The sequence below is a fragment of the Hippopotamus amphibius genome, chromosome 8 (assembly GCF_030028045.1).
Source record: "Hippopotamus amphibius kiboko isolate mHipAmp2 chromosome 8, mHipAmp2.hap2, whole genome shotgun sequence".
In the NCBI taxonomy this organism is placed as follows: domain Eukaryota; kingdom Metazoa; phylum Chordata; class Mammalia; order Artiodactyla; family Hippopotamidae; genus Hippopotamus; species Hippopotamus amphibius.
The window spans coordinates 26,146,656-26,157,626 of record NC_080193.1 but is presented as its reverse complement, the minus strand read 5'-3'; positions in this window follow the sequence as shown (position 1 = coordinate 26,157,626).

Here is a 10,971-nt window from a genome sequence, read left to right as displayed (position 1 = left end):
GTTAAAGAAATTAGAAAAAGATTTTAAAAAATCTGGGGAAAGAAGAAAGGATTAATAAAGAGGAAATAAAACATTAAGAAACATACAAATGTGAGAGCTATCTTAAAAATCCAAGAACTTATGTTTTTTAAATAATCTAAGAAACATAAGAGAATGTGCAAATGTAAAATAAAAAAAGACAAAGGAGGGACTTCTCTGGTGGTCCAGTGGTTAAGACTCCACGCTCCCAAAGCAAGGAGCACTGGTCCAGTCCCTGATCTGGAAACTAAGATCCTGCATGCCACATGGCAAGGAAGAAAGGAAGGAAGGGGGGAAGTAGGAAAGGAAGGGAGAAATGATAAAGGAGAATTAATTGCAGAGAAAGAAAACTAAAGAAAACTAGAGGGAATAATTTGTTTAAATCTATGAAAGTAAACTAGGAAACCTAAATGAAATATTTATTTTTCAAAGGAAATGTAATCTAACAAAACAGCTTTCATAAGAATTGATATATTAGCGTATAGAAAATGATAGAAAAAGAAACCCTTAAACATCCTCAGGCAAATGTGGTTCCCGAGGATAAACCAGAGCACCAGGGGCTCTCATTTGTTGCTGGTGGGGATGTGAAATGGTACAGCCGCTGCGGGAGACAGTCGGACAGTTTCCTACAAAACTAATCATCCTTTTACCACGAAATTCACCAACCACACTCTTTGGTATTTACCCAAAGGAACTGAAAAACTGATGTCTACAGAAATATTTAAAGTAGCTTTATTCATACTTGATAAAAATTGGAAGCAACCAAGATGTCCTTCATGGAAATTCACTGGTGGTCTAGTGGTTAGGACTCCACGCTCTCACTGCCGAGGGCCCAAGGGCAATCCCTGGTAAGGGAACTAAGATCCCACAAGCCTCAAGGTGCAGCCAAAAAGTTAAAAATAAAGTAAAAATTTTTTAAATTAAAAAAAAAATGTCCTTCAGTAGGTGGATGGATAAATGGTGGTCCATCCAGACAATGGAATATTATTTAGCGCCAAAAAGCAATGAGCTACCCACCCGTGAAAAGACATGGAGGAGCTTTAGATGCTTGTCACTCAGTGAAAAAGCCAATCCAAAAAGGCTACCTCCTGTGTGATTCCCACTGTAAGTGAAAAGCAGTTCATTCTCACCAGTAGTAAGAGAACTGCACATTAAAACCACACTGAATCACCATTTTTTCACTGAACATAATGGCAAAATTACAAAAGCTGAATAACACACACTGTTATTGAAGCTACGGGAGAACAGGAATTCAATTTTCCCAGGGGAAAGGTACCCTGGAATAACCACTAGGGAAGACAAGTAACAGCTACCAAAGTAAATCTGTGACCACGATTCCACTCCTAGGAATTTATCCTGCAGATATATATGCACAAACACAAAATAACAAATGCACAAGGATATACTTACTGCAGTGTTTGTCATAGTAAAATATCATAAACAACCCAGATATCCTCAACAGGCAACTAGTTCCAGAAATTCTGATGCATCCACTCAGCTACAGTGTGATGCAACTATTTAGAGAGACAGTGATCTAGATATACAATGTGAAATGATTTCCAAGGTCAGTCGGTAGGTGGAAGAAAAGCAAATGCATATTGTCTAAGTGAGCTAACTTCTGTGGGCCTTTTCAACAGTAGAAAAATAAGAGTCTATGTCATGTGTTTGTTTATGCATAAACAAATTATGGGAGGATACTTAAAGGCACTGATAAAAGCTGTTACTCGCTGGGGTGAGACAGGAACGGCCCGGATGGGGCGTTTTCACCAGGATGCTTTTTAGTGTGTCTTCATTTTTGGACCAAATAAATGTATTATGCATGCCCTGTTCAAATCATTAAAAGCATGAAAACCTCATTAAATTTGTATACACACACAGCGTGGTATGTGGAACGATATCCTACCAGTTTGTTACCATTTGTTACTGGGTAGGAGGAGGATGGAAGAAAAAGAAAAAGGACTGTCCTTTTTTTAAAGCGCAAGAGAAAAAGAATATAAACGGTGACATGAACCATGAGACCAGGAAAGGTGCTTGTCTCAGAGTATGTGATTTTAGATGGCTGTTATTTATATATATAAATAGAGAGAGAGAGAGTCTGGATTTTTTTTATATAATTAACATCTACTATTGTGTAATCAAAAACTGGTTATTTTCATTTTATAGAAAAGTTAACTGTCAAAAAGACAATTTATTTCTTAAAAAGAAGAACCAAACAAGATTTCACACCATAGAAAGAAAACTTTTGGCCCTTCTTTAGAAAGAAAATGACAAATCAGAAATATGAATATCTTCTTTTAAAAAGAGAATTTTTTCTCTTATCAGAAACACCTTACTATATTCTTTGCTAGAAGTAACACATTCCAAATTCAGTTGTATGTGTCTTACCTGGCTTGGGAACATAACTGAGATAATTAAAGATCATGAAATAATATCTACTGTGAAACTTAATGGCTTATAAATGCATTTGTCAATTGTTGACACTAGACAATGCTAGGTAGGGTTCATTATATGACTCTCAACTTTTCTGTACGTTTGGGAATTTTTCTTAAGAAAAAGTTTTAAATTTTACAATATTAAATGAGTGAGTTGATGTAAATGATTAAAGAGTAAAGTTGCTGAGATGCATTCCAGCTCTGTGTGATTTGAGAATCAAGAGGAAAATTCACTCTTCTCTTCTTATATCAGCAGTTCTTTCAAAAAGAAAGTAATTTCTCCTGGTTTTCCCTGAAACCTAAGAGACACACAATACTTCCGCTATCTTCCATAAGAATACAATTTTAAATGGATGATGAACAAATATATGCCAATTCTGGTCATTGTGGGAACTAAATTGCACTATGAAATGTTCAGGGAAACTCGTGTGGTGTGAGCACTGATGAATTGCACCCTTTCTCTTTGTCAGGCTGGCCGCCCTACCTTTATGGTAACCAGCGCAACCTGGATGATTGGTGAGGATGGAAGAAAGAAATCAATTCTATGGAGGAAAGAATTGGGACCCATAGATTTCATGTGGTCTGAACCCACGTCCCTTAAACTCAAAAGCACTTTCTTTTCTTCACTTCCCCAAATCAGCTTCTGCACAAGATGACTTACAGTAAATGCTTCTGGAATCAGTAAGTAATATAAACTAGCAGTGAATGGTGGCAGAGCTGAGAATGTTCGTTGTGTATTATGACTCCACATCAAGAAGACTGTGCACAGCAAAGGAAATCAAACCGAAGAAACCTACAGAATGGGAGAAAATATTTGCAAACGATGTGACCAACAAAAGTTTAATTTCCAAAATATACAAACAGCTCATACAACTCAATATCAAAAAAACCCAATCGAAAAATGGGCAGAAGATCTAAATAGACTTTTCTCCAAAGAAGGCATACAGATGGCCAATAGGCACACGAAAAGATGCCCAACACTGCTAATTACTAGAGAAATACAAATCAAAACTACAATGAGGTATCACCTCACACCAGTCAGAATGGCCATCATCAAAAAGTCTACAAATAATAAATGCTGGAGAAAGTGTGAGAAAAGGAAACCCTCCTACACTTTGTGGGAATGTAAATTGGTGCAGCCACTATGGAGAACAGTATGGAGGTTACTTAAAAAACTAAAATAGAGTTACCTTATGATCTAGTGATCCCACTCCTGGGCATATATCCAAAGAAAACTATAATTCGAAAAGATACATGTACCCCAACATTCACTGCAACACTGTTTACAATAGCCGGGTCATGGAAGCCACCTAAGTGTCTGTCCATTGACAGATGACGATAAAGAAGATGTGGTACATATATACAATGGAATACTACTCAGCCATAGAAAGGAATGAAATAATGCCATTTGCAGCAACGTGGATGGACCTAGAGATTATCATACTAAGTGAAGTAAGTCAGACAGAGAAAGACAAATATCATATATCACTTACATGTGAAATCTAAAAAAAAAAAAAGTGATACAAGTGAACTTATTTACAAAACAGAAAAGACTCACAGACATAGAGAACAAACTTAAGGTTACCAAAGGGGAATGGACGGGGAGAGACAAATTAGGAGTTTGGGATTAACAGATACACACTACTATATATAAAATAGATAACCAAGAAGGACCTACTGTATAGCACAGGGAACTATACTCAATATCTTGTAGTAACTTATAATGGAAAAGAAGAATATATATATATATATATATATATATGTATGTATGTATATATATATGAATCACTTTGCTATACACCTGAAACTAACACAGTATTGTACATCAACTCCATTTCAATACAAATTTTTAAAAAATCAAGCAGACTGCCTGAGTTGGAATCCGGTCTCTACTACTGTGAAGCTTGGCCAAGTTCTTAATATATGTCTTCCAAACAACCGTTTGGAATATGGTAGTATGGATCTATTAGAATTGTTAAAAGAATTAAAGGACCTGTCAGGAAGGCATATACTGTGTCTGGTTCACACACGTGATAAACACTAGTTGTCTTTATTGTATATATGTAATATATATTTTATGTTTAACACTAAAAATATATTTTATTTATACATATTATAACACTAATAATACATTTTTCTTTATATGTAGCATATAAAAATATACATAAATAAAATATAGATTCTTAGCATTACCACTAACCTATATCAAAAAGCTATGCCTTCCATGAAGAAGCCGAGTTAATTTTAACTCAAATCAAAACCAATTGATCACCATCTTAATCTTTTAGAAGGCTATTGGGAGTCTACCTAGTTGTACAAATTGCAGGATCTGTTGTTTTAATTTGGATTTTCCAATGCGTTGCGCACTCAGGCCCTTTCTGGAGTTTTTTGCATTTGTTTGAGTTTTGCTGAAAGAAAACACTGACAGTATGTATGTTATCGTCATTTTCATTTTAAGAAGCAAAGAGAGTTCTTTGAGATAAAATCCATATTTAAGACTTTTTAAAGGTATGCATGTTCACATTGTTGATAGCTCTAAAAATGTCGTCTTTTCAGAGTCCCTGCCACCGTGCTGGGCCTAGAGTGTGACAAAGGGCCCAGAATGACCACCGTGCCGTGCCCTAGCTGTGAGGCCTTGGCTGGTGACAGGCTCAATCTGAAAATCAAAGTACAGGAGGGTCTTATCATTCCATATTCCTAATAAGAGGTTGCAAAAGGAGGCAAATGCCAAAACACAACATTATTCACAAATGACCATTTCTTCCTTTCTTTCTTTCTTTGGCTGCATCTTGTCTTAGTTGCGGCCCCCTGGATCTTCTTTGGGGCATGCGGGATCTCTCTAGTTGTGGCATGTGGGTTTACCCTAAAACTAACCCCAGCATGTGGGATCTTAGTTCCCCGACCAGGGATCAAACCTGCATCCCCTGTATTGGGAGGTGGGTTCTTAACCACTGGACCACCAGGGAAGTCCCACAAAGGACCATTTATAAAATGACTCCTAACCATCTCTCCCTGCTTAGTGCCCGCATCTGTCACCGCCCAGGCCAGGAGGCAAACATCTCCCGTCTTAGTGACTGCAGCCCTCTCCGATTAATGAAATTATAGTAAAAGTCAGTAGGAGTAAAAATCTCTTTCGATTTTAAGTCCTGCAACAGATGCAAGGTTTGATTAACTGGGTAATAGCCATGCTGAAGAACTGCCCACAGTTCATGCAAAGTTATCAAAAAATAAGAATCTGGCAGAATTTGACCAGCTAAAATTGCAGAAGCGAAATCAACAGGGGTGATCACTGTTCCAAAAGGGAATGATTCTAATCCTGAAAGACTAATCAAGGCCTCAGATATTTTTACCAAAAAAAAAAAAAATATACGATCATGCTGTGAAAATTAAGTGTGAATTGAATCATGAACTATAACTACCATATAAATTGTATTTCTCCCAAATTAACACAGTTCATTTATGGAGAATTCACATATAATTTCAATTACAAACTCAATGGCATGAAATAGAAACCTTTTCATAATTTTTAGTTTCAGTTTTCAGAATAAAGTCTTAATCATTTTTCACTCTTCACTCTGAAATGCTGATCCTTGTTTTAAACAGATATCTCAAGTGACTACAAGGACATAAATCAAAGAGCTTTATTAAACTAGAGTATTTTAAGGATTTAACACTACCAAATATTTGGTGATTTAATCTTTTTTGAAGATTTATTATTTTATTTATTTATTTATTCTGGCTGCGTTGGGTCTTTGTTGCCGTGTACAGGCTTTCTCTAGTCGTGGCGAGCAAGGGCTGCTCTTCGTTGTGGGGCGGCAGCTTCCCTTGTTGCAGAGCATGGGCTCTAGGCTCTCAGACTTCAGTAGTCGCGGCACGCAGGCTCAGTATTTGTAACACACGGGCTTAGTTGCTCCGAGATATGTGGGATCTTCCCAGACCAGGGCTCGAACCCGTGTCCCCTGTATTGGCAGGCGGATTCTTAACCACTGAGCCACCAGGGAAGTCCTTGATAATTTAATCTAAAAGGATCACTAACCAGCAAAATCTGCATCTTTCTCAACATCTCAGCGATACTATTGCTACCAAAAGCATCATTCCAAGCCTGTCCTCTTCAGACTCCTATGACAATGCTGTTGTCTGACATAAAAATCCAGACTCTTGATTTGGATTTCAAGGTCAGGCCAGGCCCCATGCACTTAACCTACACAAATACCTTTCCCTCTGTGTGAGCTTCTTGTTAAAATAAAGGTGAAGGTCCTAAAATAAAGCTGTGAGTCCCACTATTTCAAACCCCACACAATTTCTACACAATGAAAATAATGAAAAATTTTAAAACCTGAAGATCTACAGATTTCTATGTTACATAAAGACTGTATAAACTGTACTGAGCCCTCTACACACACACACACACGCTCATATACACTCTCAAATGGAAGTACTGCAAAAGCAATACATTTTCTGTCTCAGTCATAGGTAGTGATGATTTAAAGCAATGAAGTACCACTTATAACAAGAATTCACAAATTCAAATGCCTACAAACCCATGCCTGCGCCAAGTGTAAACAAGTACTGGGAAATGTGTCAGCAGCGGGAGTTGTGACAACCAGGAGAACCCATCCCTTCCAGGTGGGAAGGGGGTGTCCCCAGATCTTTTCAAATCTCAAGAGAAAGAGAAGATCTAAATCTGTATGTAAAATTTTGTAAGATGCATAATTTTTTTTTTGCATTTGGATAAACTATATTTGACTGCTTTTTAGTTTTTTTTCCATCAGATCCTTATTGGAGTATAATTGTTTTACAATGTTGTGCAGTTTCCGCTGCACAACAAAGTGAATCAGCTGCATTTATACATATACCCCCATATCCCCCTCCCTTGAGCCTCCCTCCCACCCTCCCTATCCCAGTCCCCTAGGTCATCACCAATCATCGAGTTGATATCCCTGTGTTATACAGCAGCTTCCCACTAGCCATCTATTTTACATTTGGTAGTGTATATATGTCAATGCTACTCTCTCACTTCGTCCCAGCCTCCCCTTCCCCCTCTATGTCCTCAAGACCATTCGCTACATCTGCATCTTTATTTTTGTCCAGCCCCTAAGTTCATCAGTACCAGGTGTGGGGTTTTTTTGTTTGTTTTTTGTTTTGTTTTGTTTAGATTCCATGTATAGATGCATAACTTTTGAACAATGATTGTGGCCAAAACAGAATACAGTGCTGGTGGGAATGAAAATTGATATGACCCCTAAGGGGGTAGTTTGACAATATCTAGCAAAATTGAGTATATCTTTACCCTTTGACCCCCAATCACACTTCTAGTTACCCGCTACAAAAATGCTCTGGCACTACTCTACGAAATTATATCCATGCGAGACTTTCTTTCAAAACACAGGAAATAACTCTCATGTCCATCAAAAGGGTCTGTGTGGATCCATCCTGGAGTGTTATACAGCATACAATCTATGCAGCTGTAAAAATGAATGCAGGAACTTCCCTGGTGGTGCAGTGGTTAAGAATCCGCCTGCCAAATAGAGACACAGATGTAGAGAACAAACATATGGACACCAAGTGGGGAAAGCCAGGGGCGGGGGCGGGGATTGGGGTGGGATGAACTAGGAGATTGGGATTGCCATATGTGCATTACTAATAAGAAAAAAATATATCAAATTGTACAATTTAAATACATGCAGTTTATTGTATGTCAATTGTATCTCAATAAAAGATGTAAAAAAAAAAGAGAGAGAGAAGAAAATAAAATAAAATAAAAAAATAAAAACTACAGCATAGACCAGGAAAAAAAAAAAAAAGAATCCGCCTGCCAATGCAGGGGACACGGGTTCAATTCCTGGTCCGGGAAGATCCCACATGCCGAGGAGCAAATAAGCCTGTGTGCCACAACTACTGAGCCTGTGTTCTAGAGCCCTGAGCCACAACTACTGGGCCCACATGCTGCAACTAATGAAGCCCGAATTCCTAGAGACCCGTGCTCCCCAACAAGAGAAGCCACCACACTGAGAAGTCCGTGCACTGCAACAAAGAGTAGACCCCGCTCACCACAACTAGAGAAAGCCCACGCACAGCAACGAAGACCCAAAGCAGCCAATAAATAAATAAAGTAGAATAAAAATAAATTTTGAAAAAGTGAATGCAAACGTCCTCTGTTGCTAGGAAATGTGTCCAGGATATATTACTTAAAGTTCACAAGAGTGTATACAGTATGAAAACTTTTGTGTAAGGAAGGGAGAATGTAAATTAGATAGCACACACTCAAATACAACTATACACATACACGGGCTTAAATTTTTTTTTTGCACACATTTCTTTTATTCCTCTACACATCCATCTGAAGTTCTGTTTAGTATCCTACACCACCTTCATAAATAAGGAAACTGAGGCTCAGGGAGATTAAAATGTTCATAATTCCATACAAAACAAAGATTATTTTGCAGTTTCTTGAATTACAGATAAACAGTATGCACTCAGTTTTTACATGGCTCCATTTCTACAAATTGTACATTTTATTTTTATTGTATTTTTCCAGTTCCATTGAGTTACATTTTCCATCTATACATAAATGTGCATTTTTATTTTCCAAAAGAAACAGTGGAAGAATAAACCAAAAACTAATAAACCAGTTACCTGTGAAGAAGGGGAGCAACAGAAATAAACCTTGACCTCTCCATGTAACTTGGCTTCTGGTTTTAGCCTGAGAACCATAAGTGTTTCTCCCCCTTTAAAAAAAAACTTTGAAAAAAAAAGATCCTTTTTAAAAACGGAAATAAATAAACCTAACTCTGTACCAAGTTGATGATATAACCAAAGAGAGAAGAATTATTTCAAGTGATTTTAGAACACTGAATTTTGACCACAGAGTGTGAGTGGGAAAGAAGACATGTGCACAGAAGGACACTGTAAACTATGTTCAGTGTTATTCTCATAAGTGGTAATATTGGCACTGATATTCTAGGTCTATGAGATGCACTAGGATAAAGCATTAATCTAACATTGTTAAAAACCAAGATTTCAGCATAAAAAAAGATGTAACTATAAAATCAAAGTAAAAAGTGCGTTCTTTTTTTTTTAATTGTTTTATTTATTTGGTTGATCTGGGTCTTAGTTGCAGCAGGCATACTCTTTAGTTGCAGCTCAGAGGCTCCTTAGTGGTGGCATGGGAAAACTTAGCTGCAGCATGCATGTAAGATCTAGTTCCCTGACCAGAGTTTGAACCCAGGACCCTGCACTGGGTGCGTGGAGTCATAACCACTGTACCACCAGGGAAGTCCTAAAAAGTGCATTCTTAATGTTTAGTTGAAAATAACAGTATGAACTGATTTTTCTCTTTCAGAAAAGACATTTCCTATCTTTGTCAACTGAAAGGCTAGAAGCAATGACAAGTTAGTAACAGCAAACAGTCGTAGCACCCAGATTCTGGTCTCTAAAGAGCACCTCTCTAGGACTTCCTGGAGAAATCTCTGAGGTCTGGAGCAGGAAATGTATGGAAGGAGCCTAGGACATCTTGTTCCACCTCAAGCAAAAATGTTATTAAAAGAGAGAAGGGTCCTATTGCATGACACAGGAACTAACTTGACGGAATCCCCACGGGACAAAGAGAGTACAATTTGACCATCAAAAAAGAAAATAAGGACTACAATATATTGAAGCACACCAAATACAATATATTAAAATATATGTTTACCTAATGATACTACAAAGAAAAACAAACCTCACTGGTTCCTTGTGAGGGTTGCTACAGCACCAAATAATTACTCATAAACTTGATAGAGGACAGCACACAAGCATTTATTCTGTCTGTCCCACATGGACCATATTTTAGGGCAACCAAACAGGTAATGAAGAGAAGTTATTCCTGGACTCCACTGGTGGCGCAGTGGTTAAGAATCCACCTGCCAGGAATTAGGCTTCCTGACTTCAAACTATACTACAAGGCCATAGTGATCAAGACAGTATGGTACTGGCACAAAAATAGAAAGGAAGATCAATGGAATAGAATAGAGAACTCAGAAGTAAGCCCAAACACATATGGGCACCTTATCTTTGACAAAGGAGGCACGAGTATACAATGGAAAAAAGACAGCCTCTTCAATAAGTGGTGCTGGGAAAATTGGACAGCAACATGTAAAAGAATGAAATTAGAACACTTCCTAACACCATACACAAAAATAAACTCCAAATGGATTAAAGACCTACATGGAAGGCCAGACACTATAAAACTCCTAGAGGAAAACATAGGCAGAACACTCTTTGACATCCATCAAAGCAACATCCTTTTTGACCCACCTCCTAGAATCATGGAAATAAAATCAAGAATAAACGAATGGGACCTCATGAAACTTAAAAGCTTTTGCACAGCAAAAGAAACCATAAACAAGACTAAAAGGCAACCCTCAGAATGGGAAAAAATAATTGCCTATGAAACAACGGACAAAGGATTAACCTCCAAAATATACAAGCAGCTCCTGAAGCTTCATACCAAAAAAGCAAATAACCCAATCCACAAATGGGC